We start from the raw sequence: 9,585 nt of genomic DNA on the forward strand, positions 1-9,585 counted from the left end.
TAATCATATGAACCAATTCCTTAAGGTAAGTAAGTAAATCAAGGACACATCAGTCCTCTAACGGTGGAGAACTCTGACACCTTCAAGAATCCAGTAGGTGTCGAGGATTTTTCAATTGTGCATTATCTCATTTTAAAACTCTAGCAGCCATCCAAGATGACTTTCTTATAATTGCTCTGAAGGCCAGAGATGAGCCAGGGCAGCAGATCCTCGAACCCTGGCTGCTGACCGCAATGCCAAGAAACACACGGTAAAGCTGTCTTTGGTGAAAAGATCCTATTACATTAAATATCTCAGCTCCTTCCAACAGGACTCCCTCTAGAACTGGCCAAGCCATGCAGGAGGTGTGGCAGGGGACAACCCTTCCATGCACTGGTGGGAGGGAACACCTATTAAGAAGACAGGCACTGCTGTCCTGGGACGCACAGTCTCATCTCTAGACCTTGGTCCCTCCATCCCTCAGAGCCACCCAGTGGCCCATTCTGCCTGCCTGCAGATGTCTCCCACCCTCTCACCACCAGCCCCGACACCATTTATACTGCACTCCTTGTAGCTCAACCCCGCCCTCAAAACACATTGCCAATCACGTGCCCCTCGGGGCAGCTCCTATGGGTCCTGTCCCAACTTCTCAGCTAGAATGTGGCAAGTTGACAGTTAACCAGGAAATGGGAGAATCTCAGCGCTTCCTAACATAGCCCCCACCCAGGCACCTGAGACTGCACCAGACCCGGCAGAGGGACCTCTCCAGAAGGCCCCTCTTAAAATGCTCTTTTACGGGAGCATCCGTCACGGGTTTGCCAAGTTCACTCATCCAATGAGCTCATTGATTGATTCATCAAATGTCCTTGGTACTTCCAGGGGTGACACACTATGGATCCACCAGGGACAAGAGTGTCTCCTTGGACAGCAGCCAGTTCCACTGGACGAGGTCACAGAGGGGAGTGGGGATGAGGCTTTCAACTTGTGTAAACATAGAATCTGTCCTGGAAAGATCACTTGGCACCAGGGAAAGACCAGCCTGGAGGTCAGAAAACCGACTTAGATTCTCACTTGCAACCCAGGGACAGCGAGTCCGTCTCTGCTCCTCTCGGGGCCTCGATTCCCCCTGTGCAATTGGGACACGGAAGATAACAGGGTAGAGTTGCCGATGAAGCCTGGAGTTTGTGCCTTAGTAAGACAGGAAAACCAAATCTTCACTTCCCAGAGGCCCTTGCAGCTTGGGATGGTTATGATCAGCGAGGAGACATGACATAAGGGTCTAGGAGGAGCATCCTCCGGGATGGACACACAAATCCTCTGGAGGAGAAGGGGTGCCATGCCCTCTTTTTCTGGCCTGGCTTGTGGGGAAATGCTCCTGGTGCGGCAGCAGCCTCCACTGTCTCCAGGAGGGAGAAACCACACTGTGAGCCGGGATGCGTTCAAGGCAGGAGGATGGAGGAATCCTGCACCCATGTGGGTGTTCTTGCTGATGAAATCTTGAGCAGCTGGCAGGAAACCTCTCGCTCCATGGACCAAACAAGACCCCGACACTCTATCATGTCTCCTGTTTGTTACCCAGAGCCACACACAGCGCTAACTGGCCTGAGTCTTCATTCCTTTTTCAATTAATGTTTATTGAGCATTTACTCTGTGACGAGCTGTGCTGTGCTCTATTGCCCCAATCCTCTCAGCAAGCCATTTCATAAATGCAGAAAACGAGGCTCAGAGAAGCTAAGTAATTTGGCCCAAGGAGAATCAGCAAATGAATTTGACCTCGAGACCAGCTTTTCATGGCGACCCTTGATTCATTCTCCTGAGCCTCAGTTTTCCTATCTGCAAAATGAGTCAGCAGAGAGCAGTGCTGTAAAGAAGCTAAGGCTGTGGACTAAAATCCAGACAGACTTCCGTCCTCCACCTCTGGGTGCTGGGTGACTTGAGGAAAGCTTCTAAAACACTCTGAGCCCCAATTTCCCCTTTCAAGAACTGGTGACAGTAAAAGGATCGACCTCAAAGGGTTGTCCTAGGATTAAACATCACCTAAAACTGTTAGCAAGGTATTCAGAGAAGAGGTTCTCTGTGGCCAAGACAATGTCATTCGTCCCATTCAGCACCAGGTCTCTGTGACATTAGTGACTTGGCGGTACACCAAAGCGACCATGTCCAACATCTTTCCCGGGGGGAAAAGTGCTACTGTGGCATTCCAGGCACAAATCGAAGACAGAAATTTTTCATCTGAAACCAACAGTGTTTTAAAACAACTGTTTACAACTTTGTTTACTTCCTGCAAGGGTTAGAGGGAGGCTCCGGCCCCCCCCTGTTGTGGGTAATGGAGGAGAAAGAGAGGGAATCGCCCTCCCGGGGCTTCTCCGACTCCAAAGCTAAGCTAAACACTTAAAAGCCTGAGAGGGGGAGGGGACAGGGGGAGGCCCGGAAATCAAAAGAAGCCGGTTCCGAGGAGGTTAGAGAAAAACAATGAAATTGGAATATTTTTCCACGACAGATTCCATCAGCGCTGCCTGAGTGCATTCGATTAAACCTCATTTATTAAATTTTGAGGAACATAATTTAGATATAAGATTCCGGACAAACAGGTTGCAGAGTAGCTGCTTCTGGAAGCATCGACATTTCCTCCCATGCGTGGAAAATAGGCTGGCGGGTTTTCATTTGGATGGTCTCCTGAGAACCTTCCTCCACAGCTTGTGTGGGGGAAGGAGACGCGGGGCTGGACGGTGGGAGGGGGTTCCAGGTGGCGATTTGCAGTGCTGCCCACCCCCCACCCCAACAGCCACGTGGAGGTATGGTGCTTCCTGCCCTTGGCATTAATTTTTTAGACCTCTCTGAAGTCCCACCAACATGACCGGCTCTGTTCTGGAATTTGCAGGCCAAGAAGAAATAGATGCCTAGGTTCCCAAAATCAGGCAGCACAAATAGCTCCTCTGCTCACCTGGAGGTCTCCCCTGCACCTCCCAAGACACCCCCACCCGCACCCCAGCACACACACACCCTGAGAAGCTCTTTCACTGGGGTTTACAAGGCACGATTTGGCCAGGGTCTTCCAGGAGGGGGAAGTAAGTGATATTTTTATTCTGGAATCTCCAGGTCCTGGGAAAGTCTCTCCTTCCCCAACAAACCCCAAACACTTTCTCAGCCCTTCAAATGGCCCTCTGTGGAAAGGAGGGAGGAGGAGACAGAGAGTCTCTCCATTCATTTCTTCTCCTTCTTCAGTTCGTCCACGTAAGGCACGATTTTTGACCTTGGTTTATGGATGAAAATCCTGAGACTCAGAGAGGTGCGGGACTCTTCCAGGATCACTCAGGGATTAAGGGGCAGAACCAGGGAGTCAGGCCGGGATGGTGGCCATAAGAGGGGAAGGGCTCTTCCACAGTGGGAAGCCACACAGCAGCATGCACAGAGAAGACGCAGGAGAAGCGTGTTACTCCCAAAGAGGGGAGCTCACCACGCAAGGCCACACAGGGGCTTGCACCCAGGGGAGAGGGAGGAGAAGGACCAGCAGGACTGTGGGGGCCAAGGGAGGCTTTAGTAGACTCCCTGTGGGTTGGCTAATTGGAATGATTTCTCAGGTTCCAAGGAAGGGGACTGTCACTAGTTGACTGGCACCTGGTCTTAGGGGCAATTAGGACTGGTATACAGTGTGGGAGTCCCATCGGGAGTCGCTTCGGGGAATGTGGACTTAATTAGCTACTCAAGAAGGGAACCAGGCCAGCCTCTAACCAGGGTTTCGAATCTGGATCAAGACAGCATTTAAAATCTCACACACACACACACTACACACACATACAAACGACTTCAGCCCACATTCTCTCCACCACCTGGTGCTACCTGACATGAGAAAGTTGGCAGACATCTTACAAGTGGTGCTAACTCCAAATCCTGTGTCCTTTTCCTCCTCTGTGCTGCAAACACTCACCAACTTCGGGGTCACCCAGCCACCCCCCCCCAAGATCAGAAATGCTACTCAACCAACATCCAGCAGGAATGAGCGCGTAGATGTCCAATCCCCTGGCCCCTGGGTGAGCTCTCCCTACAGATGTGCTCTCCCCACTGTGCTCCGGAGTGTCCCCAGCGGGGCTAACTCCAGCCACCCACGGTGGTCTTTCTCATCTCACTCCCCTTGATTTTCTTCTTTAACCCTGAAATCCTTCCTCATCTGCAGGCTGCTTCTGGAAGAATCCAACGGCTAGAACTCCTACGAGCCGTTGAGTGTGGGCACGTTAATCAAACACTGTGCCTCAGTCTCCTCGTCCATAAATGGGAACGGATTTTACTTCTGGAATTGCACGATGAGGAGGAGACAGCTCAGGCGATCTTGGAGGTGAGCCCAATGTGCAGAAAGCACTCGAAATATTAGCTCTTATGTCTCTCAAGGTCTAGAAAAGCACCTGGCATCTTCCAGGGCTTTGAGACATGTCCCCTGGTTGCACCATATTGATGTTGGGGATGGAGGAGGGCTCTACAGAGGACCTTTTTGTTCTGTGTTAGGGTCTCCTGGTGGCCAAGAACTCGCAAGGACGCTTGGGCAAGCCCGTGGCTGCAGGAACAGGGACAGGTGTCTGCAGGGACCTGCAAAGCAATCAGCCAGACAGACTGCACCAGAGAGGGGCCTCCCTGGGACACGCGAAGGTGGCTGCGAATCTGAGCGCTTTGATTCCTTCCTTCTGAAGATCTGTCGCCAACACAGCCCCCTGCCTGCTCCCTCATCTCCCACTTTCTCCTCTCTTTCTACAACTTTGGTGGTTGATCTCTGAGTTGACCACTGTGCCTCCCCCCCTGTGGGTTCCCATCTGGGGACTTAGCTGAGTCAAGAACGGGGGCTCTGCTGACTGCCCCCCACCTGCTCAACAAGAGGCCTCTGGGGACGTGGAGAGCAGGTCATCTTAGGACACAGAAGCAAGACTCCAAATGGATGATCCTCAAAACAGAGTGACTCAGAGCCGGCCATGCTCAGGTCTTGTCCCCAACCTCACCAACTGACCGTCCATTCAAAAAGAGGAGCCGGGATAGGCCAACACCTTCCTCGGTGCTTCCTGAGCGACTTCTGGCCAGCACGGTTGGCTCTGTCTTATTCCTTCCAGGGATCCTCAGCCACTGCCCTGCTCACCCGCTCGCTAAGCCAGCTCTGCGCTGGCGCCCTGATTAATGCATTTTCCCACAGACAATAAACCCCCCCTCCAACTCGCCCACCAGGGCATTATTTAACAGAAACCTAAACCCAGCATGCTAATGAAAACAGCTCTTGCAAATAATCCTTTAAAGCGATTCTAAATAACCAGTGCCTAATAAACTGATGCAAATTAATGACCTTTAGAGGGTTTCTAAAAACCCACAATGTCTCCAGTCCCCTGATATCTTTTTTTTTTTTTTTTTTTAATCTAGAACAGAGACGGGATGAAGCCCATGATCAGAAGCACCAAGACAAATGTCCCTTCAGGGGATTCAAGGTTCATCAGTGTTGAAGACACAGTGCTGGAAGGGGACAGTTCCCCTAAGAGCTTTTGAAAAACGAAGAAGACCTCGGTGTTGCCAAGAGTGTGGGGCGCCATTCTCACACGTGATTGGGCGACTCCCGGTTTGGGTGTGAGACGCTCTGGCTAAACTGTGTCGGAGCTTTCCCGACCCTCTCCTGGTGCGAGAGCCTGTCCGTGTGGGGGTGGGACTTGACCACTGACCCTGGGGCCAATCACTGACCCTGACCTTGGAAGGCTGCCCCCCTCGACCTTCATTGGATGGAATTCTCCCCTGAATTTCTTGTTCCCCAATAAAAGGCCACGCCCTGGCGTGCTCTCTCTCTCCTCTCCTGCTAGCCCTGAGTAATCCCTGCTGCCCTACCGGGTGGTTCAAGGTGTGAGCCAGAGGGAGAGCCATCTTGGACCTGGTCATAGAAAAAGGTAACTGAGTCTGTGTGTTTATTTGATCTCACTAGCTAACTTTTATGCCAAGAACCTCTTTGATGAAACCAGTGCGCTGGTCACATGGTGGAACAAGAGAGCTCGGTGGTGATGTCCCAGTGAAGGGACTTTGTTCTCCATATTTTCATTGGTGCACCATAGCTGCATAACGGTGGGGTTCATGGTCACATGGTCATACGTGCACATAACGTAACGGTATAATTTAGCCAATGTCATTCCCCAGTGCTTCCCCTTCCCATCCCCTCCTCCCTCCCCCTGGTCCCTTTCCTTTCCCTTTGACTTTCCCGAGACCCCCACCCCCACCTTTCTTTTCCTTTGTCCTCTCTGGCCTCCACGAACATGACCTTGACCTTCCAAGTCTGGTTTATTCCACTTAAAAGAATCATTTTACATTCCATCCGTGTTCCTACAAATGGCACCATTTCATTTTTCTTTATGGCTAAAACTCCATTGTGTGTCCAGATTTTCTTGATCCATTCATCGGTTGATGGACACTGAGGCTGGCTCCATAGTCTGGCTGTTGTGAATCGTGCTCTCACGAACAGGGCTGTGCGTGGATTGCTCTGGTATGCCGACTTTAATTCTTCAGGGCTTTGAGACATGTCTCAAGGAGTGGGATAGCTGGGTCCTGTGGTGGTCCCATGCCGGGTCTTTTGAGGAAGCTCCATACTGATCTCCCTAGTGGTTGTACTAATTTGCAATCCCACCCACAGTATCAAAGTGTTCCCTTTATCCACATCCTCTCCAGCATTTATTATTGTTTGTATTCTTGATGACAGTCATTCTGGCTGGAGTCGGATGAAATCTCGATTCAATGTGCATTTCCCTAATTGCTGAGGATGTTGAATGTAGTTTCACGTATGTGTTGGCCATTTGTATTTCTTCCTTGGAGAAGTGTCTGTTAAGTTCACCAAATGAAGGGACGTAGGATCGCCTTCTTCAGCATGGCTCAGAGGGTCTGGAAGCTTAAACATTGTGTGAGGTGTCCTTAGGAATAAGGAAGACCTGTAGGATTCTCCTGAAGATCAGAGACCACCTGTGAACAGTGCCCAATACATGGTTCAAGTTGTTCCATGCAAATGGCTCACTGGTGCCTACCCTGGGCAGGGACCTGGAGGAGGCTTCTCCGCCCTGAGCTTTGGTAGTTGGCACAGGAGGACTTTCTGCACTAGGGCCAAAGTGCAGGCTTTGGAGCTGAGGTTTTCAGTTCCTGGATGTGCTCCTCAGGACCCTAAGGCCAGAGAGGTCCACTTCAAATGGTCTTAGGTCAGCTGAGAGGCAAGAGCAGAGGCTTCCTCTTAAGGGAAGGTCTCAGGGAGACCAGAAGGGTCCTTCTCAAATCACACGCCCACCCCATGCTCCCACCATCCCTGCCTCCGATTCTCAGCCTTAGGTTTCCCTCCCCCAGGATCCAGGCCCCTGCAAGCTCCACCTCTGCTCTCTCCCTGCCTGCCCCATGACAGTGAGCAGCAGGCAATTTCTGCCCCCATTTGTACATTAGGCCTTGGTGGACTCAGGTGTGTTACAGCCAGAGATGCTCTGGGGGTCGAGACCTCAGCTCGTGCCTCAGTACCCCCCACGGCAATATGTCCCCATCCAGGGCTGTGACGTGCACGTGAAGGCCCTAGAGAGTCTTGCTAGAACGTGTAGTTCCTGATTCTGTGCCCCAGGACGTCTCAGAGCTTTCAACGAACACGACGAATCTCCAAGAGGGGCCCAGGGTGGGCAGCATCTCTAGGGGGCTGCCCTACAGCACTGACCTCACTCTCAGACACGCAAATTGCTAATGATGAGAGCAAACATCCATTACCTCCTTGCTGGGGGCTGAGGGTTTCTCAAGCACCATCTCATTTCATCACTGCACTCAACCCCATGAGGGATCGCCACGGCAGAGAGAGATGGGAGCTAAAAGGTTGAAGCCGTTGCCCAGCTGTGTGGCTGACCCTGGCTTCCCCACCCCACTCAACTTCTAATCCTGGGCCCAGCAGTCTTCCTTCTGGATGAGAGTCCACACTCTGTGAGGACAGGGTCCTGTCACCGCTGCGGTCACTTTAGTCTAGGTGATCGCTTGCACACCTAAATTATTCCACAGTGGTGAGCACTTTACTCATCCTATATAATGAACAAAAAGAGCACGTTTCTGTTTCAGCTCAGAAGCAACTGGCTGAAACTAATAGTAGTGACAGTCACTCAGCCATCAGGGACCTGGGTTCTTTTGTTTGATATCTTGAATGATCACAGAGAACACTTGTGTTAGTTCTGAGAGAAGCTGGTCCAAGCATCTTCTTCCTCTGCCAAGATGGAAGTTCCAAGGTATTATAATTGGGGGGTACATATCTGTATAATGACCTTGAGGTCTTTCAGATGACTTCATCTGAAAGACCTCAAGGTCACATGCCAGACAGCAGACCTTGGAACTAACATGGAAAGGATCCCCCACAACCTAGCATGCAGATTAGACCATTATACAGATATGTACCCCCCAATTATAATACCATACTATATCCTGTTTGGGCTTTAAAAATAGGTTTGCATGCTTCCTTCTCTCATGAGAAAGAAGCGCAAGAGTAGACAGATTTGGTTAAGAGCTCAACCACATAAGGGGCCTGGACCAGCTTCCCGGCTATGCCTTTGGCTCTCCCCTCATAGTGGTAAGATGGCTGCAGCTGCTCCAGACATCACAAAAAAAAGAACAACAGAAGTGTCTTGTGTTTTTCTTAAATGATGCTTTTCCCCTTCCCAGGCAAACTGGTTCACTTTTCAATATAGCACCATGGTTTGTGTGCATGAGCTAGAAGGTGAAACTAGGTAAGATTCTCTGAAGACACACGAAGTTTGTAAGAGACTTGTACCTGAAGAAATGCTGTGATCTGGAAATGAAAGGGACAAGAGAAATAAAAACATTAAAGGAAACTTTCAGACCACAAAATTTCTACTAGCAGGAGGCAGATTGAGAAAACAATCAATGCAAACACGCACGACCTTTAATTTAAAAGGAAAAAAAAAAGACTCAAGTTGAGGAACCAAGAGGATAGAGCCTGGAAGTGCAGAGATTAATTCCTAGATGATTAGTAGGCTTGAGTCTCAACCCAGGCACGGCCCATCTGTTCCCAGCTGGATTTCAAAATTGCTATGGGCCAGTGACTCCTGTGCCCCCTTTTTTTGAATAGGAAAGCCTCTGGCAGCTCACATGCTGCCCCACCACTGTGTCTAAAGACAGTGTCATCTTCAAATACTGGTTCTGCCACTCGACACCTTGGGCACCTCCAGAAGCTCCAATTTCCTCATCTGTGGAATGGGGAAAATGTTAGTGCCTGCCAACTTCCTAGAGTGCTATAGAAACTCCATAAGAGAACGGACGTGGGGGCTGGGGATGTAGCTCAGTCGGTAGAGTGTTTGCCTTGCATGCACAGGGCTCTGGGTTCAATCCCCACCTGCACCACAAAAATAAAAAATAAATAAATAAAAGATGATGGACGAAAGCTCTCTGTGCCATCTGTAGTGTATAACATCACTTGATAAATTGCTACTCTTATTAGTTCTCATTATTCTATTCTTTGTACCCTGAACACACACTCACTATAGCACCCGCCATTCCACGCTGGGATTACGGATGTCCCTCTGTACTCTATTAGGCTCTCAGCAATTGAGGGGTGCAGGAGATCCCTAGTTTATGTTT

General features: G+C 50.3%; 1 non-coding gene across 1 annotated transcript; it reads left to right on the forward strand.

Annotated features, from left to right (window-relative positions):
• The first annotated feature begins 9,278 nt into the window (after positions 1-9,278).
• Trnaa-ugc (transfer RNA alanine (anticodon UGC)) lies at positions 9,279-9,348 on the forward strand. Its single transcript has one exon. It is a non-coding gene; the product is annotated as a tRNA-Ala (tRNA).
• Positions 9,349-9,585: the final 237 nt, after the last annotated feature.

This window comes from Ictidomys tridecemlineatus, chromosome 2 (genome assembly GCF_052094955.1).
Source record: "Ictidomys tridecemlineatus isolate mIctTri1 chromosome 2, mIctTri1.hap1, whole genome shotgun sequence".
Taxonomy (NCBI): Eukaryota; Metazoa; Chordata; class Mammalia; order Rodentia; family Sciuridae; genus Ictidomys; species Ictidomys tridecemlineatus.